The sequence below is a fragment of the Coloeus monedula genome (genome assembly GCF_965178545.1).
Source record: "Coloeus monedula genome assembly, contig: HAP1_SCAFFOLD_723, whole genome shotgun sequence".
NCBI lineage: Eukaryota > Metazoa > Chordata > Aves > Passeriformes > Corvidae > Coloeus > Coloeus monedula.
Window position 1 is genome coordinate 7,305 of NW_028120266.1, and position 13,685 is coordinate 20,989.

General features: G+C 60.9%; 1 pseudogene across 1 annotated transcript; it reads left to right on the top strand.

Moving 5' to 3' along the window:
- Positions 1 to 5,150: 5,150 nt before the first annotated feature.
- LOC309585863 (class I histocompatibility antigen, F10 alpha chain-like) lies at positions 5,151 to 10,438 on the top strand (annotated as a pseudogene). Its single transcript, XR_014227381.1, has 8 exons — positions 5,151 to 5,254; positions 7,036 to 7,298; positions 7,698 to 7,973; positions 8,204 to 8,476; positions 8,578 to 8,685; positions 8,790 to 8,825; positions 8,949 to 8,981; positions 9,549 to 10,438. The product of XR_014227381.1 is annotated as a class I histocompatibility antigen, F10 alpha chain-like (transcript).
- Positions 10,439 to 13,685: the final 3,247 nt, after the last annotated feature.

The window sequence follows — 13,685 nt, forward strand, 5'->3', positions numbered from 1 at the left end:
GGACAGGCCAGCAGCACCGGAGCCACAGGTGCAACTGGGGTAACTGGAGTTTTACCACAGCTTCCTGCTGGACAGCGAAGGGGAGAAGGTCCGAGGATCGCCCTGCACAGGGAGCGGGGACCCCGCTCTGCCCCGGGGGGGCTGGGCCGAGGCAGCTGCCCCGCCCTTACCTGACTGCACAGCCAAGGCCACCCCCAAAGCCAGGACCAGGAGCAGCAGAACCAGCAGCGTGACAGGGGATGGGATCTGAACCACTCACCTGGAGCGGGAAAGAGCCGCTGGAGGCACTGGCCAGGGCCAGGGCCAGGGGCCAGCCTGTGGCAGGAGAACTGCCCAGGGCTGGGGGCAGCCGGGGGCGTTGGGCCCGGCCACTGCAAACCACGAGGCCTCTCCCAGAGCCCTGGGAACAGCCACAGCCCTGCCGGCCCTGTGCTCCTGGGCTGACACTGCCCCTCCCTACGGGCCACAGCGCTGGCCCTGCACTCACCCAGAAATCCTCCGAGGGTTCTTTTCTGGATGTCCCCGGTTCCTGATGCGGCCTGGGGATCCGGGGCTTCATTCACAACCCCGCGAACGGAGCAGAATTCCCTCTCCTCCAGCCCACAGCCGGCACCTCCCCGCTCAGTGCAACCAGCACCTTGCTCCCGAGGCATCAGCAGTGCTGAAAAACCCTTCCGCAGGAGCCTCAGGAACAGTTTTACAACCACGGCGAAGGCCGGTTGGAAGGACCCCGATGAGGGGCCCCGGCTGGTCCCGGCCCTGCGGGAGCCCCAGGCTCAGGAGGGCGGTGCCGGCTCAGTGCCGCCCTTCCCCGCCTGTGCCCTTCCTGCAGCCTGGTGGCGACAGAGGAGCTGTGCTCGTGTGGCTGCTGTAACCGAGCCCAAAGCAACTTCCCCCAAAGCGGAGCCTCCACCTTCAGCAGACGCTGCCAGGACAGACACAAAGCTCTCAGCTTCTGGGCTCCGCTTACAAAGGGAGCAGCTCCATCCCCACCTGCCCGGATATTCCCGTTCTGGCACGATGCTGATTCTAAAAGTAACATATTTTGGGCACAGATATGGAATACAATAATGCTGTGCCTTACCCATGACAAAAATTCATAAAATAATAAGAGAGCCAACAGTAGCAGCAGCATTGGCACCGTAACAGTGCCGGGGGTCACACAAGGCCACTTCACAGAATCACAGAATCCTCTGAGTTGGACGGGACCCACGAGGGTCACCGAGTCCAGCTCTTAAGGGAACGGCCCAGGTGGGGATTGAACCAAAACCTTGGCATTATTGGCACCGTGCTCCTGAATCAGGGGGATGGGGAAGCAGAGATTAAATGATTTACTAAGAATTGGTTTGTTAGGAGCAATGCATACCGCTTGCCCAACACTTATTGTGCCTACCAAAGCAGGATGAGAAGATATGAGACTATTGATAAAGGCGAAGGAATCTTGACCAAAGATCCTGGTTTTAACCTAAAGCTAACTCAAACCACTCTTGAAGTTTGCACTTAGCCTGGGGACATAAAGAGCACGCGCAGGAAGGAAAGGTGAAAAGTTCGGGATGAGGAAGACCCTTTACTTCATCTGAGGAAGACTCTTATTTCATCTCGGAGACCCCTGCCCACGACCACCAGACAACGCTGCGCAAGCGCAACGCGGATGTAAATGACTTTTGGGCTCATTGTAATACGAGGTGAGGCTGGGCGGGGCCAGGTAATGAATATGTATAGGCAGATTGGGAAACTCAATGAATATGGAACTTGTAACCCGATAAATACCAAGCTGAACGCAGCTGTCGGCACTCATGGCTTTGGAGGAGCGATCCCCCGTGCGTCCCAGCGCTGGAATAAACACACCTCCTGTACTACTTATTCCAGTAGCGGAGTCTTTCCCGCTCCATCACTCCTGCCGAGGCAGCAGCGGGAAGGAGACCGCGGGCAGCCGCTCCCGCAGCGCCCTCACGCCAGGGCCAACACGGCGCCCACACGGCACAACGAAGCCGCCACAGCCCCCTGCCGCCCCCTCCGCCCGCAGCCAGCCCCGAGCCCCGCCAGAACCGAGCGCGGCTCCCACCTGCGCTGGGGCCGCCTCCGAGCTCCGCCGCCGCCTCAGCGGTGCTTCCCAGTCACCCCCAGTATGATCCCGGTCACTCCCAGTATGTTCCAAATCACTCCCAATGGGATCCCAGTTGCCCTCAACATGATCCCAGTTGCTCCCAGTCATGCCCAGTATGGTTCATTTCACTCTCAGTCCCTCTCAGAGTTCACTGTGGCCCCAGTCACCTCCAGTATGAACCCAGTCATATCTTCTGTGATGCCTTTTGCCCCCATTGTGGCCCCAGTTGCTCCCAGTATGAGTCTGGTCACCCCAGTATGATCCCAGTAGCTTCCAGACACTCCCATTATGAATCTGGTTTGATCCCTGTCACCCCCAGTATGATCCCAGTCACTCCAATGTGACCCTGTCACTCCCAGTATGACCCCAGCATGGGCCAGCTGCTTCCAGGATGATCCCAGTTGCCCCCTGCAATTTTCCAATTGTGTCCTTTCACCACCACTATGGTTCCAGTCACTCCCAGTAGGATTCCAGTCAGTCCCAGGATGATCCCAAGCATGCCCACTATATCCCAGGAACACCCAGTTGCTCTCAGCATGTTTCCAATAGCCCTCAGTGTGGTCCCAGTATATCCCAGTATGATCCCTGGTGCCCCAGTTCTGCTCCCCCTGGCTTCTGGTCCTGGTCCTGGTGTATCCCAGTGTCCCAGTCTGTCCCAGTCCATCCCAGCCTGTCCCTCTCTGTCCTGGTCCCTTCCCAGCAGCTGCCACCATTTCCCAGATCCTGCTCCCCCCCGCCCCATTCCTGGGCACTGGGACCCCCCTGCATCTCCTTCCCCAGCTCCGGGACCCCCCTGCACCCCCTGACCCTGCACCAACACCCCCCTGACCCCCCTTTCCGGGTATCCACCTCTCCCAGCCCCTGGATCCCCCTTTTCCCTGACCCCGGGGACCCCTGGACCCCCCATTCCCGGCTATCCCAGGGCACCTCAGCCCCAGGCCTCCCTTTGCTGGGAAACCCGAACTGGGCATGGGACTCTGCAGCCGCTCTGGGATTTGTGATCACCCAAAGGAAAGGGAGAGGAGAAGGAGAGAGAGAAGGAGATTCAGAATCAGGGATTGGGGTCCCAGCGCCCAGTCCTGCCCCCTCGGGGGTGGGGCCCCACAGCCACAGGACAAAATGGATCCGCGGGTCCCGGAGCTTTCCCCGCTTTGGGCCGAACCCAGCGGGTTCCAGGCAGAGTTTGGCCGCAGGGCCCGGGAGTTCAGCCCAGCCCGGTCCGTGGGTCCCGCAGGGCGTGGCCGGGGAGGGTTCGGGGAGGGGATCCAGGTGAATTCCCTGGAATTCCCCCTTTTCTCCTCCACCCCCGCGCTCCCTCGGTCACTTTCGCTTTCGCGTTTCCCAAACTGCGCCACAGCTGCGCTCGGTGACGGCTGCGATGGCTCCAGCGCTGGGTCTGGGGGTGCTCTTGGGGCTCCTGGGGCCCCTGGGGGAGGCGACGAAAGGTGAGTGGGACCCCAAGCACCGGGACCCCCCTGAACCGCAATTCCCGGGCACCAGAACCCCCCTGAATTTCCATTTCCGGCACCGGGACCCCCCTGAACCGCAATTCCCCGGCACCAGAAACCCCCTGAATTTCCATTTCCGGCCACCAGGAACCCCCTAAACCCCCATTCCCGGGCACGGGAACCCCCCGGAACCCCCATTTTTGGTCCTGTGACCCCCCTCCGTCCCCTTCCCCAGCACCGGGACCCCCCTGTACCCCCTTATCTGGCACCGAGACCCCCCTGAACCGCCATTCCCGGGCATCAGATCCCCCTGGACCGCCAATCCCGGGCATCAGAATCCACTGAGCCCCCATTCCCGGGCACCGGGACCCCTCTGAACCCCCCTCCCTGGGCACGGGGACCCCCTTGAGCGCCCATTTCCGGGCAGCGGGACCCCCCTGTCCCCCCTTCCCCAGCACCGGGAACCCCTGCACCCCCATTCCTGGGCACCGGGACCCCCCTGAACCCCGAAACCCGGGAAGGGAGCCCCCCCCCCCAACCCCATTTCCTGGGCACGGGGACCCCCCTGAATGTCCCTTTCCGGGCACTAGAACAGCCCCCACCCCAATTTGTGGGCTCGGGCACCGCCCTGAACCCCGACTCGTGGGCATCAGCACCCCCCGACCCCCCATTTCTGGGCACCGGGACCCCTTTGAACCCCGAATCCCAGGAGGGGAAGCCCCCGACCCCCTTTTCCGGGGGACTGGGACCCCCCTGCATCCCTTTATCTGGCACCAGGACCCCCTGAACCCCTTATCCTGCACCAGTGCCCCCCGCACCCCCTTTCCCGGCCCTCTCCTCTCCCAGCCCCCACTTTTCCCTGATCCAGGGACCCCCTGCACCCCCATTCCTGCCTTTCCCAGCCCCCAGCCCCCTTTTTCCTCAACACCGGGGATCCCTGGACCTCCTTTCCTGGGCACTGGGATCCACCGGATCCCCCATCCCGCCTCTCCCAGTGCCCTCACCCCCCTTTCCTGGGCACTGGGATCCACCGGATCCCCCATCCCGCCTCTCCCAGTGCCCTCACCCCCCTTTCCTTGACCTGGGAGCCCCTGAACCCCCATTTCAGGATACTGGGGCACCCCTGCACCTCCTTATCCGGGACTGGGACCCCCTCCTGGATCCCCTTCACGTGTTCTGGGACCCCCTGCACCCCCTTATCCGGCACTGGGACCCCCTGCACCCCTTCCAGGGCATCCTGCCCTTCCCCAGACCCCAGACCCGCCCTTTTCCTTCACCTTTGGACCCCCCAGGTCTCCCAAATTTCCGTGTCCCCCCAGTTCTCCACTCCCGGCGCTTCCCAAAAGGGGGTCCCAGAGGGCTCCAGGGGGGTCGCAGCGGGGATCCAGAGGGATCCAGAGGAATTCCCCTTTCCCCAGCCCCTCCCCTTCCCCCCCCCGCGCTCCCTCGGTCTCCTTCGCTTTCGCGTCCCAACCTGCGAGACCGCGATCTGCCCAGTGACCTGTGACGTCACACCGGAATCGGATCTCCATTGGCCGGCAGGAAATAGAGGCGCCAATGGCGGGGCCGGAGGCGGTGCTGGGGGCGGGGGCGGGGCCGAGCGGGGCCGAGCGGAGCAGCGCGATGGCTCCAGCGCTGGGTCTGGGGGTGCTCTTGGGGCTCCTGGGGCTCCTGGGGACCCCGGGGCGGGCGACGAAAGGTGAGTGGGACCCCCGGCACCGGGACCCCCTGAATTTCCATTTCCGGCCACCAGGAACCCCCTAAACCCCCATTCCCGGGCACAGGAACCCCCCGGAACCCCCATTTTTGGTCCTGTGACCCCCCCTCCGTCCCCTTCCCCAGCACCGGGACCCCCCTGTACCCCCTTACCTGGCACCGGGACCCCCCTGAACCGCCATTGCCGGGCACGGGGATCCCCCTGGACCCCCATTCCCGGGCATCAGAATCCACTGAGCCCCCACTCTCGAGCACGGGGACCCCCCTGAAGGTTCATTTCCTGGCACCGGGACCCCCCTGTACCCCTTTCCCCAGCACCGGGAACCCCTTATGTGGCACCGGGACCCCCCTGAACTTCCATTTTCGGGTACCGAGACCCCCTCGAATCCGAATTCTGGGAAGGGAATCCCCTGATCCTCATTCCTGGGGATCGGGACCGCCCTGAGCCTCCATTTTCGGGCACTGGGACCCCCCTGAACCCCGAATTCCGGGAAAGAAACTCCCCTGAACCCCCATTCCCGGGCACTGGGATCCCTTGCACCCCCTTATCCGGGACTAGGACCCCTCTGCACCCCCGTCAGTGCTCTGGGACCCCCCTGCACCCCCCTTATCCGGGACTGGGACCCCTCTGCACCCCCGTCAGTGCTCTGGGACCCCCCTGCACCCCCTTATCCGGGACTGGGACCCCTCTGCACCCCCGTCAGTGCTCTGGGACCCCCCTGCACCCCCTTCCCGGGCATCCCGCCCTTCCCAGATCGCAGTCCCGCCCTTTTCCTCGGCTTTTGGACCCCCCAGATCTCCCAAATTTCTGTGTCCCCCTTGTTTTCCACTCCCACCGCTTCCCGATATGGGGTCCCGGAGGCTCCTGGGCGTCCTAGGGGTCTCCAGGGGGGTCGCGGCAGCGGGGATCCAGCTCAATTCCCTGGAATTCCCCTTTTCCCCCCTCCCCCCGCGCTGCCTCAGTCTCTTTGGCTTTCGCGTCTCCCAAACTTCTGCCCCGGGCTCCGCCCGCCTCTCTCAGCCCCAGCCCCCCCTTTCCCGTGTCCCAGGGACCCCCTGCACCCCCATTCCTGCCTTTCCCAGCACCCAGACCCTGCTTCCCTCCACACCGGGGACCCCTGGATCCCCTTTCGTGGGCACAGGGACCCCCTGGACCCCCCATCCCGCCTCTCCCAGTCCCTTCCTTGAACCTCGGACCCTTCCCGGCTCTCCAAGTTCCGCCTCCTGAGCCTTGGACACCCCCAGACCCCTCCAGTCTCTGCGTCCCCCCAGCTCTTCACCTCCTGCGCTTTCTGATAGGGGTCCCAGGGATCCGGGAGGGTCCCACGGGGGATTCTGGGCTCTGGGGCCCCCCTGAATTTCCAGTCCCGGGCACTGGGACTGCCCTGCACTCCTTTATCCTGCACCAATCCCACCCGATATTTCCTTCCCGGCCTTCCTGCCTTCCCCAGTCCCCAAACCCCCCCTTTTCCTTGACTGTGAGACCCCCTGGACCCCCATTCCCGCTTTTCTCAGCCCCCAGCCCCCCCTTTCCTCTGCATCAAGGACTCCCGAGCCCCCCATTCCGGCTATCCCAGGTCTCCCCACCTCGTGACTCCTCTTTCCCTGGCACTGGGGACCCCTGCACCCCTTTCCTGGGCACAGGGACTCCCTGTATCCCCTTTTCCTGGGTCATGAGATCCCCAAGCCCTTCCCAGCTCTCCCAGTTCCCCTTTCATTGACCCATAACACCCCAGACCCCTCCAAATCTCCGTGTCCCCCCAGTTCTCCACTCCCTGCGGTACCTGGCTGTGGCGGTGTCGGAGCCCGGCCCGGGGGTCCCCCAGTTCGTGGTCATGAGGTTCCTGGATGGGATCCCCTTCCGGCGTTACGACAGCGAGCGGGGCCGGGTGGAGCCGCTGACGCCGTGGATGGAGAAGGGACCCGAGCCGGGATATTGGGATCGTGGGACTGAGAGTGCAAGAGGGAGCAGCACACCGAGGCCATTGACCTGGAGAAGCTGCGGGTCCGGTACAACCAGAGCAGGGGTGAGTGGGGGGAGCCATAGATCCCCAGGGATGGGGATCCGTGGGGCTGGGATGGGGATCCGTGGGGCTGGGATGGGGATCCGTGGGGCTGGGATGGGGATCCGTGGGGCTGGGATGGGGATCCGTGGGGCTGGGATGGGGATCCGTGGGGCTGGGATGGGATCTGTGGGGCTGTGATGTGGATTCACAGGGCTCCAAGGGGCTGGGATGGGCATCCATGAGGGTGGGATGGGATCTCTTGTGATCCATGGGTTTGTGATGTGGCTCCATGGGGCTGCAAGGGGCTGGGATGGGATCTGTGGGTTTCCATCGGACTCTGGGGCTCCATAGGGCTGGAATGGGGCTCCTTGGGGCTGGGACACAATTCCATGGCTCTCTTTGGGTCTGATCCCCCCCTAGGTCTCCACACAGTGCAGCGGGTTTATGGCTGTGACCTCCTGTCCGACGGGAGCATCCCTGGATTCTTTCGGGAAGGCTACGACGGGCGGGATTTCATCTCCTTCGAGCCGGGATCCCAGGGCTTCGTTGTGGCTGATGGTGCTGCCCAGGTCACCAGGAGGCTTCAGAATAGTGACGGGTTCCCGGTGGAGGATTGGACGAATTACCTGGAGCACATCTGCCCAGAAGAGCTCCGGAAATACGTTGGATACGGGCGGGAGGCGCTGGAGCGCAAAGGTGGGAGCAGAATTCCTGTGGGAATGTAGGATTTGGGAACGAAGGACTTGGGAACACGGGAATTCCTGTGGGAATTCCATGGGTGGGTCTCAGCCCCATCCCATTCCTGTGGGAATTCCATGGGTGGATCTCACCCCCATCCCCCTCCCGCGGAATTCCATGGGTGGATCTCACCCCCATCCCGTTCCCGTGGAATTCCATGGATGCATCTCACCATTGTCCCATTCCAGAGCCCCCCGATGTCCACGTGTCCGGAAAAGAGGAATTCGGGACGCTGATCTTGTCCTGCCACGCCTACGGATTCTACCCCAGGCCCATCGCGATCAGCTGGATGAAGGGGGATGAAATCCGGGATCAGGAGACGGAGTGGGGCGGGGTCGTTCCCAACAGCGACGGCACCTTCCACACCTGGGCCAGGATCGAGGCGCGGCCGGAGGAGCGGGAGCAGTACCGGTGCCGGGTGGAGCATTCCGGAATGCCGGAGCCCGGGATCTTTGCCTGGGGTGAGGCTGGGAGTGTGGGAATTGGGAATGTGGGAATTGGGAATGTGGGAATTCCCAAATGGGGATTCCCCTCCCCCTCCTCACTGTCCCGCGTTTCCCAGAGCCGGAATCTGGCGGGAATCTCACCCTGGTGGTCGCTGTGTCCGTCATCGCTGCCATCGTCATCCTCGTTCTCCTCGTCGGATTCATCGTCTGGAAGCTCCAATCCGGTATGGGGTCGACACAGGATGGGGGTTGGGAAGGGGCACGGATCCACCCGGCACCATTCCGGGAATCCCCCAGCACAGGTGCTGATCCCACTTTATTTCCATAGGGAGGAGGCAGAAGCATGGATACAGCCCGCCAGCCGGTGAGTACCAGCGGTGGATCCGGCTCCGGATCCCCTCCATGCGGATCCCAGGATGGATCCTGGGGGTAATCCCAGTGTGTGATCTGTGCTGGAATCTCATGGATCTTCTCTTTCCTATTGCAGGAATAGACATGGGAACCAATGGCTCGACCGCAGGTACCGAGTGGGATTGGGGTGGGATTCCAGAGGGGAATCAGGGAAGGATGGATGGAGTGGGATCAGGTGGGATGGATGGAGCGGGATCAGGTGGGATGGATGGAGCAGGGTTGGTGTGGGATGGATGGAGCAGGATTGGTGTGGGATGGATGGAGTGGGATTGGTGTGGGATGGATGGAGCAGGATTGGTGTGGGATGGATGGAGCAGGATTGGTGTGGGATGGATGGAGTGGGATTGGTGTGGGATGGATGGAGCAGGATTGGGGTGGGATGGATGGAGCAGGATTGGTGTGGGATGGATGGAGCGGGATCAGGTGGGATGGATGGAGCAGGATTGGTGTGGGATGGATGGAGTGGGATTGGTGTGGGATGGATGGAGCAGGATTGGGGTGGGATGGATGGAGCAGGATTGGTGTGGGATGGATGGAGCAGGATTGCAGCAGGATTGGGGTGGGATCAGGTGAGATTCCAGAGCAGCTCCTGCTCTCTCCATGAGCTCCACAGGCAGGTCCATCCTGTGGGATGGGGACAGGGACAGGGTGACACTGTGATCCTCTCTCATCCCAGTACAAATCACTGCCTGAGTGATCCACGGAGCGGAGCCGGAGCCGGCCCCTTCTCTCTTCAGATTCAGCAGATTCAGCCAAGCTCATCCCACTGCTCCCACCTGTGGTGGCCGGTGAACGTACATTACAGGGGACAGAGAGTTCTCAGTAAGACAAGTCCCTGGTACCATAAGAGCCTTTTTATGCTAGGGTGACCAAAAAGGCTTCTCCCAGGATGCACGGTTCTGTTACGTTAATCTACCCCAGGTTGAATTCCCTGGTTGGCTGTTGGCCTCTACCCTTCATCACTCCCCCACAGCTTCCCCACTGGTCCCCGTTCCCTAGTCCCGTCTTTTCCCTGCCCCCGGATAAAACTGTGAGTTTCAGGATTATGTTTGTATTTGCCCCTGCACCTTTTGACAGTGTAGAAGCAATAAATGCTCCTGCAGGAACGCAGGCAAGTACCCTTCTTGACTCTGCTACCGACTGTATTACTGAACCCACCCGTGCGTCTGTGCGTGCACACGTGTGCCCCACAAAGCCGGGACAGAGACAGTAATAAACGGTGCCCCAACGTGGATGGCCTCGGACCATCCCCGTCTCCGGTAGTTTCTGGACTCAAGTCACATTTTGAAGGAGCCATGGCCCCAAAGAAACCTCTGAGTTCTATCAGGGGCTCAGCGGGGGAGACCAACAACCTTCTAGGGAAAGAGAACGCTGGTCTGAAGTCAGCGGACCACCCTCGAGACTTTTATTTGACCCTCTAAGGTAATATGGGTCACTTTTGTATCCTTTTCTGTTAATTTCCTTTTATCTCGAGGGTTGGGAAGAGAGGGAAGATGGGGGCAGAGTTCTCTTGTCTCCTGCAGGAAGTTTCTCTCCCAGTTCTTGTTTGGGAAAATTATCTTTATACCACAGAAAGTTTAAAACATTTTGTTCAATGGTTATTTAAGCATAATAATAATATTTAATAAAAATATTTCATGAGTATTTAAAACACTTTGTGCAATGGTTATTTATGTTGGGAGAAGGTTATTTGCTTTACAAGCTAGCAAAAGCTGTTCATAGTCTTGGAGAATGGTTGGGAAATTTTAACCCCAGTATAAAAAACCCTTTATCGCTTATCTGTCCCTGCATCCCTGTTCCCTGTGCCCTGCTTCAAGGGAGACCGGGAGATGGATTCTGCCCGAGTGCACAGGGGTACCACGGTTTCCCTGCCTCCTCCCAATCTTCTTTGTTACCTGCCCAGCGTGGTGCTGGCCAGGCCATCTCGGGTTCTGCCCCAGACCTCCCCCCCGTACCTACTTCTCCAGTTTTCTCTACTTCAAATTTGATCCAAGATCGTGGCGGCAGCAGAGTCAGACACACAATCCCAGCTGCTGCTTTTATTTTTAATTCTCCCACCCCCACTCTGCTCATACAAGATGGTGGCAGCCCTGTGGTGGCACTGGTGGCTTTTTGCCTGCGCGCGGTCCCTCTTCCGTGCCCGGCTCCCCCCCCGCGTTGATCTGTGTTGCATCGGCCCCCCCCCTCTGCCGGGGTCCCCCCCGGCTGCAGACCCTGCATGTCCCTCCTGTGCCCCTGGCCCCTCCATCGCTGGTCCCGCTCATGAGACCCAACCCACCTCACGTTCCCACGAGGCCGAGAGCGGGGGTGGGGAATCAGGGGGATGGGGAAGCAGAGATTAAATGATTTACTAAGAATTGGTTTGTTAGGAGCAATGCATACCGCTTGCCCAACACTTATTGTGCCTACCAAAGCAGGATGAGAAGATATGAGACTATTGATAAAGGCGAAGGAATCTTGACCAAAGATCCTGGTTTTAACCTAAAACTAACTCAAACCACTCTTGAAGTTTAGACTTAGCCCAGGGAAATAAAGAGCACAGGCAGGGAGGAAAGGTGAAAAGTTCGGAATGAGGAAGACCCTTTACTTCATCTGAGGAAGACTCTTATTTCATCTCGGAGACCCCTGCCCACGACCACCAGACAACGCTGCGCAAGCGCAACGCGGATGTAAATGACTTTTGGGCTCATTGTAATACGAAGTGAGGCTGGGCGGGGCCAGGTAATGAATATGTATAGGCAGATTGGGAAACTCAATGAATATGGAACTTGTAACCCGATAAATACCAAGCTGAACGCAGCTGTCGGCACGCATGGCTTTGGAGGAGCGATCCCCCGTGCGTCCCAGCGCTGGAATAAACACACCTCCTGTACTACTTATTCCAGTAGCGGAGTCTTTCCCGCTCTTCACCCCCGCTGTCCCTTGTGTCCCCTGGGCACCGACAGCCCCGGCCCTTGCCCTGCTCCCCCTCCCACGTTCCATCCCGGCTGGCGGAGCCTTGGAGCTGCCGTGGGGCTGCCCCGGGGGCTGCGGCCCGAGCCGGGGCCCCTTCCCAGTGCTCCCAGTCTGCCCATCCAGCCTGGAGCAGCCAGCGAGGGCTTCAGCTGGGGCGGCAGAGAGGCGCTGCTGGGGGGTCCCACCTCTGCTTGGCTTGGGTTGTTCTTCCCAAGCTGGGCATAAACGGCTTTGGGAGTTTTCTGCCACAAATCTCTCCCCTCGTGCACTCAGCCAAAGGGGTTTGGGGCGGTTTTCCCTTTCTCGGGGAAATCAAAGCCATGCTCTGATGCTCCGAATCAGGGGCGGGAGTAGCGAGGCTGCAGGGCTTCCCAAGGAGCCGGTGCCACCCGACACGCAGGGCTGGGCAGGTCGGGCCGGGAGCAGCGGAGAGCTTTGTTTCTCTTCTCAGCTGAACGGCGGCTCGGGCCGGGCCCGTTCCAGGGCTGTTCCTCAGCTGCGGCTTTCCCCTCACGCAGCCCGGGGGGCGCTGGGAGCGCGGGGCGGGGCTGGGCCGTGTGCAGAGCCCGCCCCTCGCTGCGATTGGGCGGTGCTGCCGTCAGTCGTGGTTCTGGCGCGCTGATTGGTCGGAGCGGGGAGCAGCCCGGGCCCGGAGCCGCCGGCAGGGCGGCCGTGGCGCAGCAGAGGCGCCATTGGCGGAGCGTCTGTGCGGGCCCGGGAGCGGCGGCGGCGGCCGGAGCCCGCTGAGGCGGCGGCGGAGCTCGGAGGCGGCCCCCAGCGCAGGTGGGAGCCGCGCTCGGTTCTGGCGGGGCTCGGGGCTGGCTGCGGGCGGAGGGGGCGGCAGGGGGCTGTGGCGGCTTCGTTGTGCCGTGTGGGCGCCGTGTTGGCCCTGGCGTGAGGGCGCTGCGGGAGCGGCTGCCCGCGGTCTCCTTCCCGCTGCTGCCTCGGCAGGAGCCGGTGCCGGAGCAGCGCTGGCTCGTCCCGGGGGCTGTGGGTAGGACAGAGGTGGCTGCCCCGTGGCCGGGAGTGTGCGGGAAAGTTCCCGTGGCCAGAGGTTTGTGTGCCCAGAGGAGCCGGAGGAGTCCTGTGAAAGTAACTTTATTCGCGGACAAAGGGAGAGGCCACGGGGCATTTCCCGTGGGGTCTGTCCAAGTGTTGGAGGACGCAGCCTCCTTTTTATGCCGATTTGCCCGGCCGCATCTCCGTGTCCCTTTCCGCAGTGGCTGAGGTCCTTGGAAGGTACAGACTTCCCGATCCGCCTGCTGCGTGTGCCCCTTAATGTGCACACCCACTTTGTATAACATCCGATATTCATGGCTCTGTGAAGGCTTTGTTCTTCTTCGGGAACTTCAGGAATTTCGCAGGACCTTGGCTGAGCCGCAATTCGTGTCAGTTAGTAACATTTTCTGAAATTTATGGTTTCTCTCGTTACTTCCTTCTCTCCAAGTCCCTGGCCCTATCTCCAATGGGATTCACAGCATCTGTTTCTAAAGACACGTTCATTTTTTTCGTTTTAATCCCCCCTCTTCTTATTTTCTCAGTACTTCTCTTTACAAACTTTAAAAGTGCCTTAATCTGTTCTTCCTGGGCCTTCTTTGGTTTTGGGATTATTCTCAGTGACCTCATTCTGTGTCCTTTTGCAGCCGTTTCTGGGTCAGGAAGCCTGGCTGCCACCTGCATGCCCTTGATCCCCTGCTGAATGAGCTGCACTGAGCAAGGTGTGGTGCATGGTAAAAAAAAGAGAGTTGCTGCAGCACCTGAGAGGAGAAACAGCATTGGTTTAACCCATGGTCTGCCAGGGAACCACAAAAACGTGTCCCATTCCCATCCTTTCCACGTTTGGAGCGGTACATGAGCT